Genomic DNA, 14,026 nt, shown 5'->3' with positions numbered 1-14,026 from the left:
CCTAATTACAAAACCAAAAAAAAATTAGAGTGAAAGTTCAAACATTCAAGCAAAACCACAATGATTCCATTCTGGTCTCTTTCAAAAAAGGGGCCTCCTGCTGTCATTTTGGAAGGGTCAAAAATTAACAAACATTATACCTGCTGCTGTCATGTCTGCCCACAGGAGTTATCCATGTTCCTGCTGCTAATCACCACAGATGACAGACTGGAAATTAAGGAACCACTCAAATGAAAAGGGCTCTCCTGAATTGCCAGGCTCCTCAGTGAGCTGTATTAAGACAGACACAAGGCAGCTTTCAGAAATGAGGTCAGCGGCAGTTCTCTATAGCTGACAAAATATGTATGTTTATTGAAGAAACAAGTGGGAATAGAAGAAGTACAGCATGCCCAGGGCAAAGAAAAGCATATTTCTGCTCAGCACAAGAGAGGGGTTACCAAAGAATTGTTCTGTGTGAACGTGACCTCTGTACTGCTGCCAAGGGCATTGAAACATGGTATTATGAGAAGCAGCTTTCGTTAAGCACCTCATATTTCTAAGATAAAAACAATAGAGTATATACAGCAAATTTGTTGCACTCAGTTATTTTGTCCCTTTTCCCTCCTATGTGTCATCTCATCTCTTTTACCTGGAGACATCCCAATACACTTTCTAAGTCAGAGGGGCAATGTTGCCTAATTCAGAGCTGGCTACATTCGCCCCACAATGAAACAGAAAATTCAGGTATAGAAAAATAAAATAAGAAAGTAATCTTTTTTTAAAATATAAGAAAATAATATTTTTTAAAAGCTTCTGCTAGAGTTTAAAGTTATTTTTGTTTTCCAGAACAAATGAAGTTGAATTTAGGAACTGACAGCCTGCTAACTGGTCTATTGAGGCCATAAGAGATACTTATTCTTTTGAGGTCAAATTCTCTATTGGCTCAACTCCCCTGATTTAATTGAATTCTGCAGTAATAAATTTTGCAAAGCTAAACTTCACAGAAAAAGTTAAAATTCACTCATTCTTTGCAGAATTTTTTCAAACATTGAAGCTAACAATGTGAACTGATTACTTCATGCAACAAATTCAAATAACTTTTTCTTCAGTGATAGTTAAGGTTACTACAAAATACATTCTCTCATTCTACGCCTGCAAGTGAGACACAAAGGGAGAGTCTCATACATTCTTCACATCACTTGTAACATAAATAACACGCTGGGACTCTCCATAACTTGAAAATTTAGTTACTGACTAGGAAACCATTTTCTGCAGAGACTTCTAAAACCCTCCCCAACTAGAAGTGTTTTTAAAAATCAGTCTGCTGCTAGAAGATGAAAATTTGGCAACAGAATGGGTATTTTTGATCAAAATTTTCATTCCAAAGCAAAAATATCCATTTCAGTGCCAAATGACATTAAATCAGTCAACGGACACCATGGTGTAAATGTGAAAATGGGCTCAGGTCAACAGGAGAGACCAAAAATATTCCCTCAGCCTTTCCCTCACAGTAGTTTATTATCTGTTGGTCCCAACATGATTGCAGGAAATAGGAAGTGTGTATGTGAATCCTGACTGGAGGAAGCATGAACTGGATCTGGGACTCTGATGTCATGGAAAAGAGCTTTTAACAGACCTTATTACTGGCAAAAAGGATAAAAGACCTTCCATTTGCTTATCTTCCAAAGGTGATTTTCCTCTGCCAGTTCCCAAAAAGGACCTTGACACCCACTTGCAGGAAAGAAGGACAAACTGCTCATCCTGAGTGGAACAAGGTGCTTCTCTGTGACATCAGGTAAGGCTATTCCCTCCCAAACACAAACAGGAATGAAGATTTACTCCACAGCATTTTCTCCTCCATTACTTGTGGCTGACATTTCTGAGGAGGATGTCATGAATCCCATTTGGAGGCACTTCTCTGTTTCCACGCACAACCTAGAGAGCCATAGGGACTAACTGACAGCTGCACACTTCACCAGGAGACAAGTGCGTGGCAGATACCTCTATTCTCTACTGGGTCTGGACTTGCACCCTTAACCACCGACTGAGCAAGGACAGTAAATATTGGCTCACAGTATGTCCTCTCTGGATACATGTGGTAAGGAAATATCTATGGTAAAACCTCATTTCCACCCCAGGGCTTGTGGTCTAGGCTCTTGGGTTAGACTGGTTTTGCCAGCTAGTCCCATCCTCATAAGCAAGATAACATGGTCTGAGCAAAGAGGAAAAAAACACCTATTTTTAAATAAGTGAAAAAGATTTTGTCTCCAAACAAATACTTGCCTTGTAAGCACTTATTCCCAGAGACTTTTTCTGAATGCCTTAGTGTTATATCTAGACTTTCAATAGAAGAGAAAAGTAGAAGGAAAAGAGAAGCACCCATGGGTTTTTCCTCTGCTCTAGTTCTCATTCCCTGTGCTTTTTAGATCCCATTCACCATATCTCTGTCTCCACACTCATCTCTCTGACCTGTGGCAGGGGGTCCTCCAGTGTGCCAGTTCGTTTATGAGGATTTAACTTTCATTCTCACTGCTATCAGGAAAACAGAGGGAGCACTGCCCATGACATGCCAGCAGGTACTAAGAAGACCGGGAATAATGTATGCAAAAGCTTGAAAAAGGAAGCAGATCATACTTTGCAGTGGTCAACTAGCACAACAGAGGAACTGATCCAATTTAAAGTTCCTTTTTTTTTTACCCTGCTGGAAAAACAGGGCAAAGAAAGCTACAGAAAGCAAAGAAGTAAAGTTAGAAAACACAACTAGAAGACAGAACAAAGGAAAAGAAGAAATATCTCTACTTGCAATGAAAGGTCTTAATAGAGAATTGCAGTCATTAGCTATCATGGAGCTCCTAGCAATGCCTCCTAGAAGTAAATTCTGCATTGGACTTATACGCAAAATTCTCAATTGATATTAAGCAACAGAGCAATCAGCAACTTCAGACCAGCACAGGCTCTGCCCCACATGGATCACAGACTGACTTTGAGAAATCATGTGCCACTCCAGGAAAGAGGCATTTTCCTTTGCATCAGTTGTGTGTTCCACCTAGAACCGTGTGTGCTCCTTGGACTTTGGGAGAGAGCTCCCTGCTGTCTGCTGAACTGTCAGAGCACAGCAGCAATGTTCAGGTCTAGCAAAGCACGGTGAATCAGTGGATCAGCCCTCTTGGCCTATGTTTATTTTTGCAATGTCTCATCTCTGCATTTTTGCAATATCTCAACTGTATTTGTGCGCTCATATCAGCACTGCAACCTCCTCTTAGCATAAGACCATATCAGATACAAAAAGCATCCCACAAGCTCTTGGAAGCTTCTGCTAACCTCATGCCAGTGGCACTTCAAAATATAAAACAAACCTACCCCTTCCAGGAAGCAAAAGGAGATTTAAATCAGAACAATAGCTGTGATGGGAGACAACATTGCATTATCACAGAGACAACTACTTAAGGTTTGGCAGCTTCTGATTAATACCAAGCTTAGTCTACCTCCCAAGTAAGATATTTTCAAATTGATTTCTATGGGGTTTGGCTGAGGCCCACACAGCACATGCTGCAGACTATTCCTCTCATCCTTGGCTCTCAAAAGTACTAAAGAAATAGGAATGAAGTTAGAAGAAGGAAGAAAGGTCCCAGTTTTGCCTCTTTTTGCATAGACAGGTTTAATAGGACTTTCAGAGGGCCAACTATCTGATGTCTTTTAATTTGATGTCTTTTTTTACAGTTTTGATATTAGTATCAAGGTATAATTGCAACATCCATTCTCTCAAGCCTAACTGGCATGGTAATCATAAATAATAACATTGTTCCATTGAGAAGCAGTAAAAATATACAAAAGCTGCAACTTCTCTGATCACACACCCCTACCATTAAAATACTGAAAAGACCAAAATCTGCTGCAGGGAAAAAAAAAAATAAATCTAGGTTTTCTGTATTGCTGCTGCTCACTGAAATTGCCTTCTGACACCAGTTCAATGCTAACAGCATTGAGCAATATGCTCCACAGGAAAAGGTAACAAAGAAGTGATGTCTAAGCAATTTCAGGATCATCTCTGAATTTGATGTCCAGCTGATTATTTTATATCATAATGATTCCTCAGTCCTATTTTAAGCATCTTTGAGATGAACACTTTGTAACCCAGTTAAAATGCTTCTTCATCAGACAGAAATCAATATCCAACAAGACAGCAATGACTTCTCAAATTTTGTTATGCTCACTACAGGAGTGCTTAAAATATTAATCCCAGGGAACCTACTGCAAAACTGAACAGGTTTTAAATAATCCAGCACAGTAAAAGGAGCTTCTAACAATTCATCCAGACAAGAGAAGATTGTCTGCTCCTGAGAAGAGCCTGGGAAGAGAAGATAGCCTGTGCCTCCTTCCTTCACTGAGACTGACCAGGTCTGGGTGGCTGTGCCTATTTTACTTGATCTTGAGACAAGGCAACCCCCAATACCTGTGTGTCATGGACAGAGGGAAGGCAAACCACTCTTGAGAGTGTATTTCCTGTGTGTCAATGCTATGTAGTTTGGGATAGAAGGGATGAGGGAGTTCATTGCTCCATTGCCTTTAATTCTCCATAGTCCCTTTGACTTTCATGCAATTTGTTCTTGAAAATATGACAGAAAAGCTCATATATATATGATACATATATATATATGCGCATACATACATACATGCATACACACACACTTTTACATGTATGTATATTCTTCATATATATATATTCTTGTGTGCACTGGGTCTCTTCACCTGTGTTTCTGCAGTAGGGCTTACAAGGCAGTGTTGTGCTGGATGCCATGTATGGCACATAGGCTTGAATCTTTGCTGTACTGGCTAGACATATTATTAATACAGTTACAATAACATTAATACATACAGTCCAAGCTATCCAATTACTGCTCACTCCTATTAATTCTCGAGCTAAAATCATTATGCACAGACTTCCTGGTGTTCAGACCTTTCTCTGTTGTTGATGCTCTCTCTTTCCATGCTCTCCTGGGTCCTAGGGTTGACTGTGCCAGTCTTAAGAGGGAAGGTTCAAAGTGAGTCACCAGTGTGCCAAGTTTTTTCTTGGGAGGTACCTGCTCAATGTGTTCATGTGGACAGGGGCACCTGTTCCTCCTTGGTTTGGTGTCCACTTAGCATTACTTTTACATGCTCTTCGTTTTTTTGTGGTCATTCATTCTTCCCTCACTAGCTCACAAGTTAGTTACAATAACCCCTTAGTTTTGTTAAACTTCTGCCTAGTTTTGTTAGACTTCTGTCACAAATGGCCAAACCATACCACCGTAGAATCAGCATTAAGCTGTAGCAGAAGATGGTGTAATGGCACCTGATGCTTTCCTGATTCTTGAGCAATGTTTTGCAGTTAGAGCTGAACAGGTTCATAACCGCCCACAAAACTCCCGACAGGCTCAGAAGCCCAAGCTGTGATGTTAGAAGAAAACCCGTGGCCTGCTGCTAGCAATGGCCACTCCATAGTTACTGTGATTCAGAGGAACGTCTCTTGATCTCCTTGCCAGAGAGCCCTCCCAAGGCAAGGTAAGCTCTTGACCTTATGAAATAAGGTGTAAGTGTGAATGACATGTACAGTCTGTGCAATGCTTTCTTCCTCCTTTATGTCTACTCCCTTGACAAGGACCAAGGGTAAGAGTCAGAAGTATCATTATGCAGAGCTTGGATATGTAGCCATCTACAATGTAATATGAACAGCTACATCATCACAATGAAGGTTTCTGACAGAGAAAGAAATCAGCTTGCTAGAAGAGCCATATGGTATGGAGTGCAGTTGTGGATAAAGTTCTTCTATGCAGCCCCAGAAGTGGCACATGCTTACCAGTAAATCAAGACACCTTGAATGATGGCCAATACTAAGAACCAAGCACCAACAAGCAGCGTATCACACAGCTCTCTCAGATTAAATCATCCTTGACTTGATTTCATTCTTCATTATAATAATTTTTCTTAACATTTTGCTAAAGTCCACTCTGCTTCTGCATACAACTTTCTGACCTTCACATTAATGACCATTAATCAGCCGGGTTTTTTTCAATTCAGAGCAGCTCTAGCTACCTCTGTTACACTCTGCAAATCTGCATTCTAACTTACCTACATTCTTATGTCCCTGGACTTCATTCGATACATGTCTCTTGCCTAGCTATATGTAAGAGTAGCTGGACCTAGAAAACTGTAGTGAAGTTGTGCTCCTACCTCCTGGGACCTTGCCTGTAATACTGCAAAACGCAATGTGTTCAGCCACTCAGAAAATTCCTCACTTTCCTTTTCTAATGCACCTGAATGGGGCACCAGCTGGCTATCAGATAATTTCCCAGTCCTAGCAAAAGCCAATATAGGAAAGAAAAATGAAGGCAAACTGGAATAGAGGGATCTGGTCTGAGTCAGGCATAAAGAAGCTTACAACGACTTGAAGAAGAATGCAAGAAATTACCTGCTTTGTTGATTTAATAGATCAAAAATTATTAATCTGGAATGGTGTTTGCACAGGAAAGTGTTCACAAGGGGAACATTTCTCATACCCTCTCCCTCTCTAAACCAGAATGGATTGGCACACTCTCCTGCAAACACTGCAGGAACAAAAATGGGGTTCTCCTGTCCTGATCAGTCAAGAATACTTTATCTGTGGCAGCAGAACAAAATGAGTGCTGGAGAAAGTATCACACAAACTAGGACTTAGGGGGCTTCACAATCACTCTAGTTTAGTACTGATTGTTTTAAATGATACATTGGATCACTACTGGAATACACTACACATCACTGATGGAATGGAGAATTCAAATGATGGTTAGCTCACTTGTCTGAGAGATAACAGGTACATAGATACACCTATTTGGTATTCCAGGACAGGCACCAAGAAATTCTGTACTGCTTAAATTAGAAACAGACTCTGGTCTTTTTTCCTCAGTTGCAAGGGTGATTAAATTCTGAGCTAATTAAACTGGATAGTAATTACTTTGCTTGTTTTAACATGCCCTTTAGAAATTGTACCATTGTAGTCGTCAGACTGGTGAGCGCTTATAAAATCCTTCTCTTTTTTTTGCTGTCGGTGGTCAGAGGGAACTCCTGGGGACTCCAACATTTGCATCCATCACTGCTCGGACCCACTCTGTCAGGAGCCAGATGTTCCTGGGCAAGACAGAAACAAAAAGCACCAGACATTCAGGAACAGAGAAACTGCAAGGAAATCTGAAGAGAAGGAAGGCCAGTGACCAAACAAAATTATCCTGTTCAGCTGGTGAATCTGGAATTAGCAAGGCAAGAATATTGTCTCCAGGAGAAGGCAAGTATGCAAGTCCTGGTGTAAACTCAGCTTGTGGCTTCAACTGCCTGGCCCATGCAACTGCAGGGCTCACATGGGATTATTTGGATGGCACCGCTGGCCTTTGTACGTGCCTGGAGCAGGCGCCCAAGCAGGGGAGGATCATGGCTTGCCCCTGTCCTCCTCCTTGCCATCTTTGACACAACTGATGACTGCAGTGATGGGAGGGCAGAGCGGGAGGATGCCAGCCACCTCCAGTGCATCACCCTCTCGCTCCTCTCGCAGGGACGTGAGTAATACTGCTTTCACACTCTCCCCTGCTTATACTTTGGCTTGTGCTTCCTCTGCAAGCCATCCCACACAAACCCAGCCTTTCCTCAGGTAACACCACTCTGCCTTCAGTGGGAGTTTGAGTGGAAATGGAATAACAATCCAGATTTGGGTTATAGCTTGTGGGAAAACAATTTCATCTTCATGAGAGTTTGGTTATAAATGCATTTTCATATTAGCAAGCTATTTAAAGCATAAGAGAAAACATCTCTCTTCTGCTCAGCTCTGGTATCTTAGTCTGTGTTCCAGCCAAGGAGTGCCTGATAAAGACTCAGTATTATTCCATTAATTAAGATGCTTTAATTAGTTAGGACAGCTAATTTAAATTAGCTCTAGGAATAGTTATAGCCCTCAAGAGCAAAAGAAAATGACTGCACTTAACACAGAAGAGTCTGAGGGAAAGTTCTGCTTTAGGAAAGGCATTCAATCAGGTAGACCAAGGCATCATTTGATGCACAGCTGGTCATTTAAATGCATCTGTTTGTTTGGGGCTTTTTTTTTTTTTTTTTTTTTTTTTGAGGCAGTGCTTGGTCTTTTCTGGAGTTCCAGTCACAGGTATTTTCCCCCAGTGATGTGACCCCAGCTGGACTTTTGCCTGGACAAAAAGATACTTGTGAGAACCCTGTATCATCTTCATGCAACACGAGAACCAGCAAGAACACCCCCGCTGTGTCTTTCCAGTAATGGGTGTACTTCATTTCCTCTTGCCCTGACACAGTTGGGCAATTGGCAGTTCTTTCCATTACTGCCTTTCTTTCACCACACTGAGGGAGCACACCATGTGAAAAAACAACAAGCTGAGGGCATGTACCAGGGTTGGCTCACTCAACTTGTTAGCGTGTAAGAGCCGGGGTGGAAGATGAGATCAGAAGCCTACAAAGGAGGAGGAGATCCAAGGCTGATGCTGTAGATCACCTGGTTCCTGATTCAGAAATGGGCAAAGAGCCTTTCCAAGGAGGCAAGCTGGACTAGGGGTGCAGAAAACAAACAGATATATTTTATTTCTTGTTTGTACAAGCTCACTTCTATCCACAGAGGGAAATGGGGAAAACAAGGTGCAAATTTTGATCAGCCATTGTGATTATTCTAATAATAGCTTTGCATTTTAAACTCCCTGATGTGTTTATCACTGCAGGAAGAACTTGTTCTGCAGAACAGGTAGGATTCTCTGCAGGTGCAGGCAAATCTACAGGTTATTGGTCTCTATATTGAAATGTGGCAGTAGGCAGGCTTGTAGAAGGATTTTGACACTAGACATGGAAAAAAGAGTGAAATGTTCTAGCTAACCAAAACCTGCCAGAGCCAGGATAGAGTCCTTATCACTGGCACAGACATGCTGGTAACAGCTGCCTCCAAACCCAACAAAATGCATCAATTTTAGAAACAGCAGCAACTTCTCATCCTTGTACAAACAGCTGCAACCAGACATTATTGGAAAAGCCACAGCACATTTGCTTTTCCCCCATACTGACATGAATCCTTCACATCAGATGTGAAGCAGAATCCCAAGCCAGCAACTTGGACTTCTTGAGACTATGCTTCTTTTTTCTCAGGAAACACCACTTTGAGCTTAACAAATGCATCACCCTGTCTTAACAGAAGCACAGGTTCCACAGGACATGCATGTAAAACGTAAAACAGCAGATTAAATTTTATTCTGCAGATCAGCTGATCCAATTTCCTTCAGGGAACACATCAAAACAGGGACAGGAAAATACCCTTGCAAAAGTCTCCATGGGGTAACCACCCTACATTCAAACAAGGGTGTTGCATTTCCCACTCTCCACCCTGTCAAACATTGTAAATCGCTGTCAGCCCTATATGAGGTACCTCACTCACCACTTGAAGAACCCCAAAGAGCTGGCCAGCATCGATGCAAAGCTGACATTTCTCAACAGATTTTTCAGTTCATCATTTTTCCAGGAAATTTGGATTTGTTTGGGGGGTTCTGTGGTGGGTTTGGTGAGGGTTTTTTCCCCCCTCTCTTTTGTTTTAAAATTGTAATCTGGTGAAAAACCCAATTGCTACTAAATATACCAGGAAGGTCTGTCTCTTCAAGCAAACAATTAAACAATTACAATGGAAGATATTAAAATGAGGTTTCTGTGATATGATGGAATTGATTTAAGAGGCATACAAGAAGCTAGTCTGCTGTTCTGTGACAAATGGTTTCCCTGAGAAAACCCAGCAAGTGAAACATAATCACATAATGGAATTGGTCTTGAAATATCACTGGCTCCAGGGTGTGGAAATCAGCAGCTCCCAGCGACCTTGTATTTAACATCTTTATTCATGATCTAGGAAAAGATAAGGTAAACAGCATAAAGGATAAACTAGTAGACACAAAGGGCCTTCAACTGAAGCAGAGGCTGGCAAGGTCAGGCTTGTTTAGTCCACAGGGAGCTCAAATGGAAAGAGATCTGATGAGAGAACTCAAGTGAGTTGTTACAGGCTATAGCAAAAAAGTCTGAGTCATTTAAGGGCAGGACAAAATGGAGTGCTGCAGAAAGGAAGAGCAAGGGAAGCAGAAGCAGAGGAAAAACTGAGCTTATTGATGCAATTTAGGGTCACATGAGAAGTACACGTGGTGCCCACCTGACCATAAGATGTCTAGAAGCCCTTTGCTTCTCAAAACACTGTTGCACTCAAAAATCAGCCCAGATCACCACGATCAGAGAAGCAAGAGTAGAAGTGCAAACTGTGCCTTCCCACCCCCTTCACCTTGAAAAATAAGAACAGTTACTGCACCCCACCACGAGCTGTCCCCCAGGGCCACTGGTAACACCAGTCAGCCTTCAGGGCAACTCTTGTGGCAAGCATGTAGGAAAGCCCACTTCTCTCCAAGAAAACCAAAGTGTACTTGGGACCCCAGAGAGTCTGGCAGTGACTGTGGCTCCGGAAGGGATTGATTTCATTCACAAGTGAACATGAGGACCAAGAAATGCTGGGACTCTGTTCCCTAGGACACAGAAAATTGTGCCCAGAAGATGAGCAAAACCAGGGAGGCCATGTTGTGGGAAAACTTAGGCTTGAATTCCACGGACAGAACTGAAGAGGTAACTTGTGCTTAAAGCAACTACAAAATCTGTTTGGTGCTAAATAACACCACAGGGTGTCCAGCCCTCCTGGAGGGGATGTGGGCTGGAGGAAGCACCCAACTTTTCCCATGTACAGCAGAATGAGGAGATGGTGAAGGAGGTCACAGCCTTATCAAGCAGCAGCTTTCCACCTACAGCCCTCCCTCCCTGCACAGAAACACTGCCAGCAAACCCAAACTTAGACCAGGGTAAGCGGTACCCACGATCTTCCAGCGTCGGGGGGGTCCCAAATGTCCCCCTTACTGGAGGGTGGGGAGCAGCTACTCTCCCAGCTAAAGCCAGTAGGAAATTGCAGCGATGGACAGAATGAGTGATGGCTGCCTGTTTGGGCTTCTCCGGCAAACAATGCCCGGCCTTAGAACTGCCCCGTATTCCCCGTGGAGCGAGAGTGGCACCTGGTGGTCACACCCCCCTTGCACTAGCCACAAACCGATTTTTCATTACTATTTTTTTGAATGCTCGGTACAGTGGAAATGACGGGGGAACACTTTGTATAAAGCAGTCCTGATTAACTAGCTCAGTGACAACTGCTGGCTGCAATTATTCCTGTAACTCACTATTTTTCGATGACTCTCATCATGCAAGTAGCATCAATTCACAATCTGTCATTGCAGTGCACCAGCCTCCCTACCCACTCATTATGCTCCTGTGACTGGGAAGGAAGGAATTAAGACTTCTCCTAGCTTGCTAAAAACATGTTGGTTTTTTTTCCTGATTGCTTAAAAAAAAAATAAAAAAATCAGGGCTTCCTATGCAGGCATAAATAAAATAAGCCTATTTCCAATCAGCTACTAACTGTGCATCTCTAGAGATGCTTAGGGCCACATGTACCTTGGAAGAAAAAGGTTGTTATTCTCCTCCTGTCTGAGACATTCTGTGCCTCGGCAGGACACAACTTCTGTAACTCCCTGCACTCTGCAAACCCTGTGAATAATAGATGCGCTATGAGGCAGACCTTCTGTCAGGGGTGCTCCTCACATCACTGACTTGTCTGGCAAGCTGAATTTTTGGTGCAGAGGGGCTCTTTCTGAGACATGAACAGAAAAACAAGCCCACACAAAGCACTGAACCTGATACAGCCTGTTTTCATTGAATTCAGATCTTGTCGCTGAGTGACTTCCATATGGCTGGAGTGTGTTTCACTAGAGATCAGAGACTGAGGGGCTGTCTGTCCCCTTACTTCTGACGAACATAAACTCCTACTGGATCTTTTTCTGCAGCTAGGACACTGTCTTGCTCCTGGGCAGGGTCTTTTCTAAAAGCAGCTGTACTCAGACTGCTCCCTTTTTGCTTAGATGCGCCCTTTCCTAAAACTCAAAGGAATGTACGGTCTCGGAGACTGGTACCCCTCTGCAGGCTTGGTTCCAGGAGCTGCCCAGCATGTTCAGCAGTCCCTAGGATGGGCAGTGAAGGATGTACACACAGTGGCATTGGCACACAATGTGATAGCACAAAATGTGCTTCCTTAGGAAAACAGACTACAAAATCTGGAGCTGCATGAAACAAAATCCAGCTCTCCACAGCTGTTGTTCTGCAAAGAAATTATGAGAGTGAAGATGAAGCAATTATACAGTAACTGCCACAATGAAAAATCCATCAGGGCTGGCTTTCCTATGTGCCAGGCTCACCTTCCCAAGCACCACAGCTGCACTCAGAGAGGGGTATCTCCCTGTTTGGCATTGCACCAGCACAGGAAGTAACTGAAGAAAGGGTGACTTTAATGTGAGCACTGCAATCAATTTTAATGAAGACTGGAATCTGCAGGTACAGCCTGAAGACAGCTTCTCTGGCTTTTTTAACCAAGAAACCCTCCAGGTAACAGAAATGTGATAGTACATGATGCATCTCTGATGTATCCTGGAAGGTTCATCTGGTGAAGAAAGCAAAGAAGTGCCAGCACCCTTCCCACTGGCAAGTTTTTTCTCCTGTCGTGCTCCAAGGGTTGCAACCCTGATGCAATGGCAGTGACTGTAGAAGAAAGATTGTGGATGAGGGGAGAGAGATTGCAGGCAGAGCATTCCATCAATGGGAACAAGTGCTAAGAACACAGTCATTCAAAGACTGCAATGTAGGAGTGCAAGATGGAAAGAGAAACAGCTTTGAGGGACAAAGGATTTACTCTTCCTTGTTTCTCCTTGAGATGTGCCTGTAGATGGCAGAGGAGCATTAATATTCTTGCCCTGTCTTCTCTGGAGATACAGAGCTTGCCCTCAGCCTGCTCTCTTCCCTTCCTGGTTTTGCATCACACAGCCAGAGTGAGGAAGACACTGCCAACCCCTTAACCACAGGCAAGTATCATGCAGCTGTGCTGGACCAGGTTTTGTTGCTGGTTCAAAGATCTGCTTACACAGAAGAGCAGAGCAATGGTAAGCCACAGTGTGAGCTCAATCTGCTGTTGTCACAAGAAGCAATGCTTGAGGGTCAGCCTCTCTTTCTGATACACAGGGATTTTTCTGGTTTAGCTTATGTCATGCTGAAATGAGTTTAAAACAAGTGAAAAAACAATGCCATTTTTCCTCTACAACAAAAACATCCATACAGGCCACCAGCCTAGTGGAAGGATTGAATTAAATTTACTCATAACTGCTACAGCATTTCTGCCCAAAATCACTCAGTAGGGATTCATACCGTGTTTTGCAAGGTCTGTGCAGAACCAAGAGGAGCAGTACAGCCAGGGCCTGTTTTAGCATCCATGTCACATGCTTCTGCAACAATTCTAGCACTGCTTATGCAAACAGAGGAATGCTACTGCCTTTCTCCATCCCAACACCTCCCAGGCCACAGCTTCCCTCAGAGCTCAAGAAGGGCAATGGTGCTGCTTCTGGGAAAGCATGTGGCTGTGAGGAATGTTCCTGTGTGGTGGCTGGAGCTATGCGATGTCTTCCACAGGCTGAAGGTTAGCAGCACAGAAATGGCTACAGACATGGCAGTGCAAAAGAAGTACCAACCTACTTCATGTGAAATACACTGCAGGGTTCAAATGTAAAGCCATATGGTTAATAAGACAACTGGAAAATACCATCTGGAACTGAATTTATACAATACATTTCCTGTGTTGAAAGAGAACAAAAGGTGAAAGAAAACAAGAGTGCTCTCAGCATATGGAAGGTAAAAGGATGGGAAGAAAGCAAAGGAACATTAAACTGTAAATAATAATAAAAATTAAATATAATAAAAAAATAAGAAATAGGTTGTAAAATGCACACTACATAGCAGAGCTGCCTATAGACAGCAGGATACAGCCTTTTCATCTGCCAGTCTACATTCAATAGTCATAACTTTCATGGGGAAAAAAATTCTCAAGTACCCGACAGCCCCAAGAGACAACCTGCTTGGTGTTTGG

General features: G+C 42.8%; 1 protein-coding gene across 1 annotated transcript in view; it reads right to left on the bottom strand.

Annotated features, from left to right (window-relative positions):
- ENTPD3 (ectonucleoside triphosphate diphosphohydrolase 3) overlaps nt 1–14,026 on the bottom strand; it is a 54,910-nt gene that overhangs the window by 35,516 nt on the left and 5,368 nt on the right. The window lies entirely within an intron of this gene.

This window comes from Falco punctatus, assembly GCF_963210335.1.
Source record: "Falco punctatus genome assembly, chromosome: 4".
In the NCBI taxonomy this organism is placed as follows: domain Eukaryota; kingdom Metazoa; phylum Chordata; class Aves; order Falconiformes; family Falconidae; genus Falco; species Falco punctatus.
Note: the sequence above shows the minus strand (reverse complement) of the source record. Positions and strands in the feature narration are given on the sequence as shown.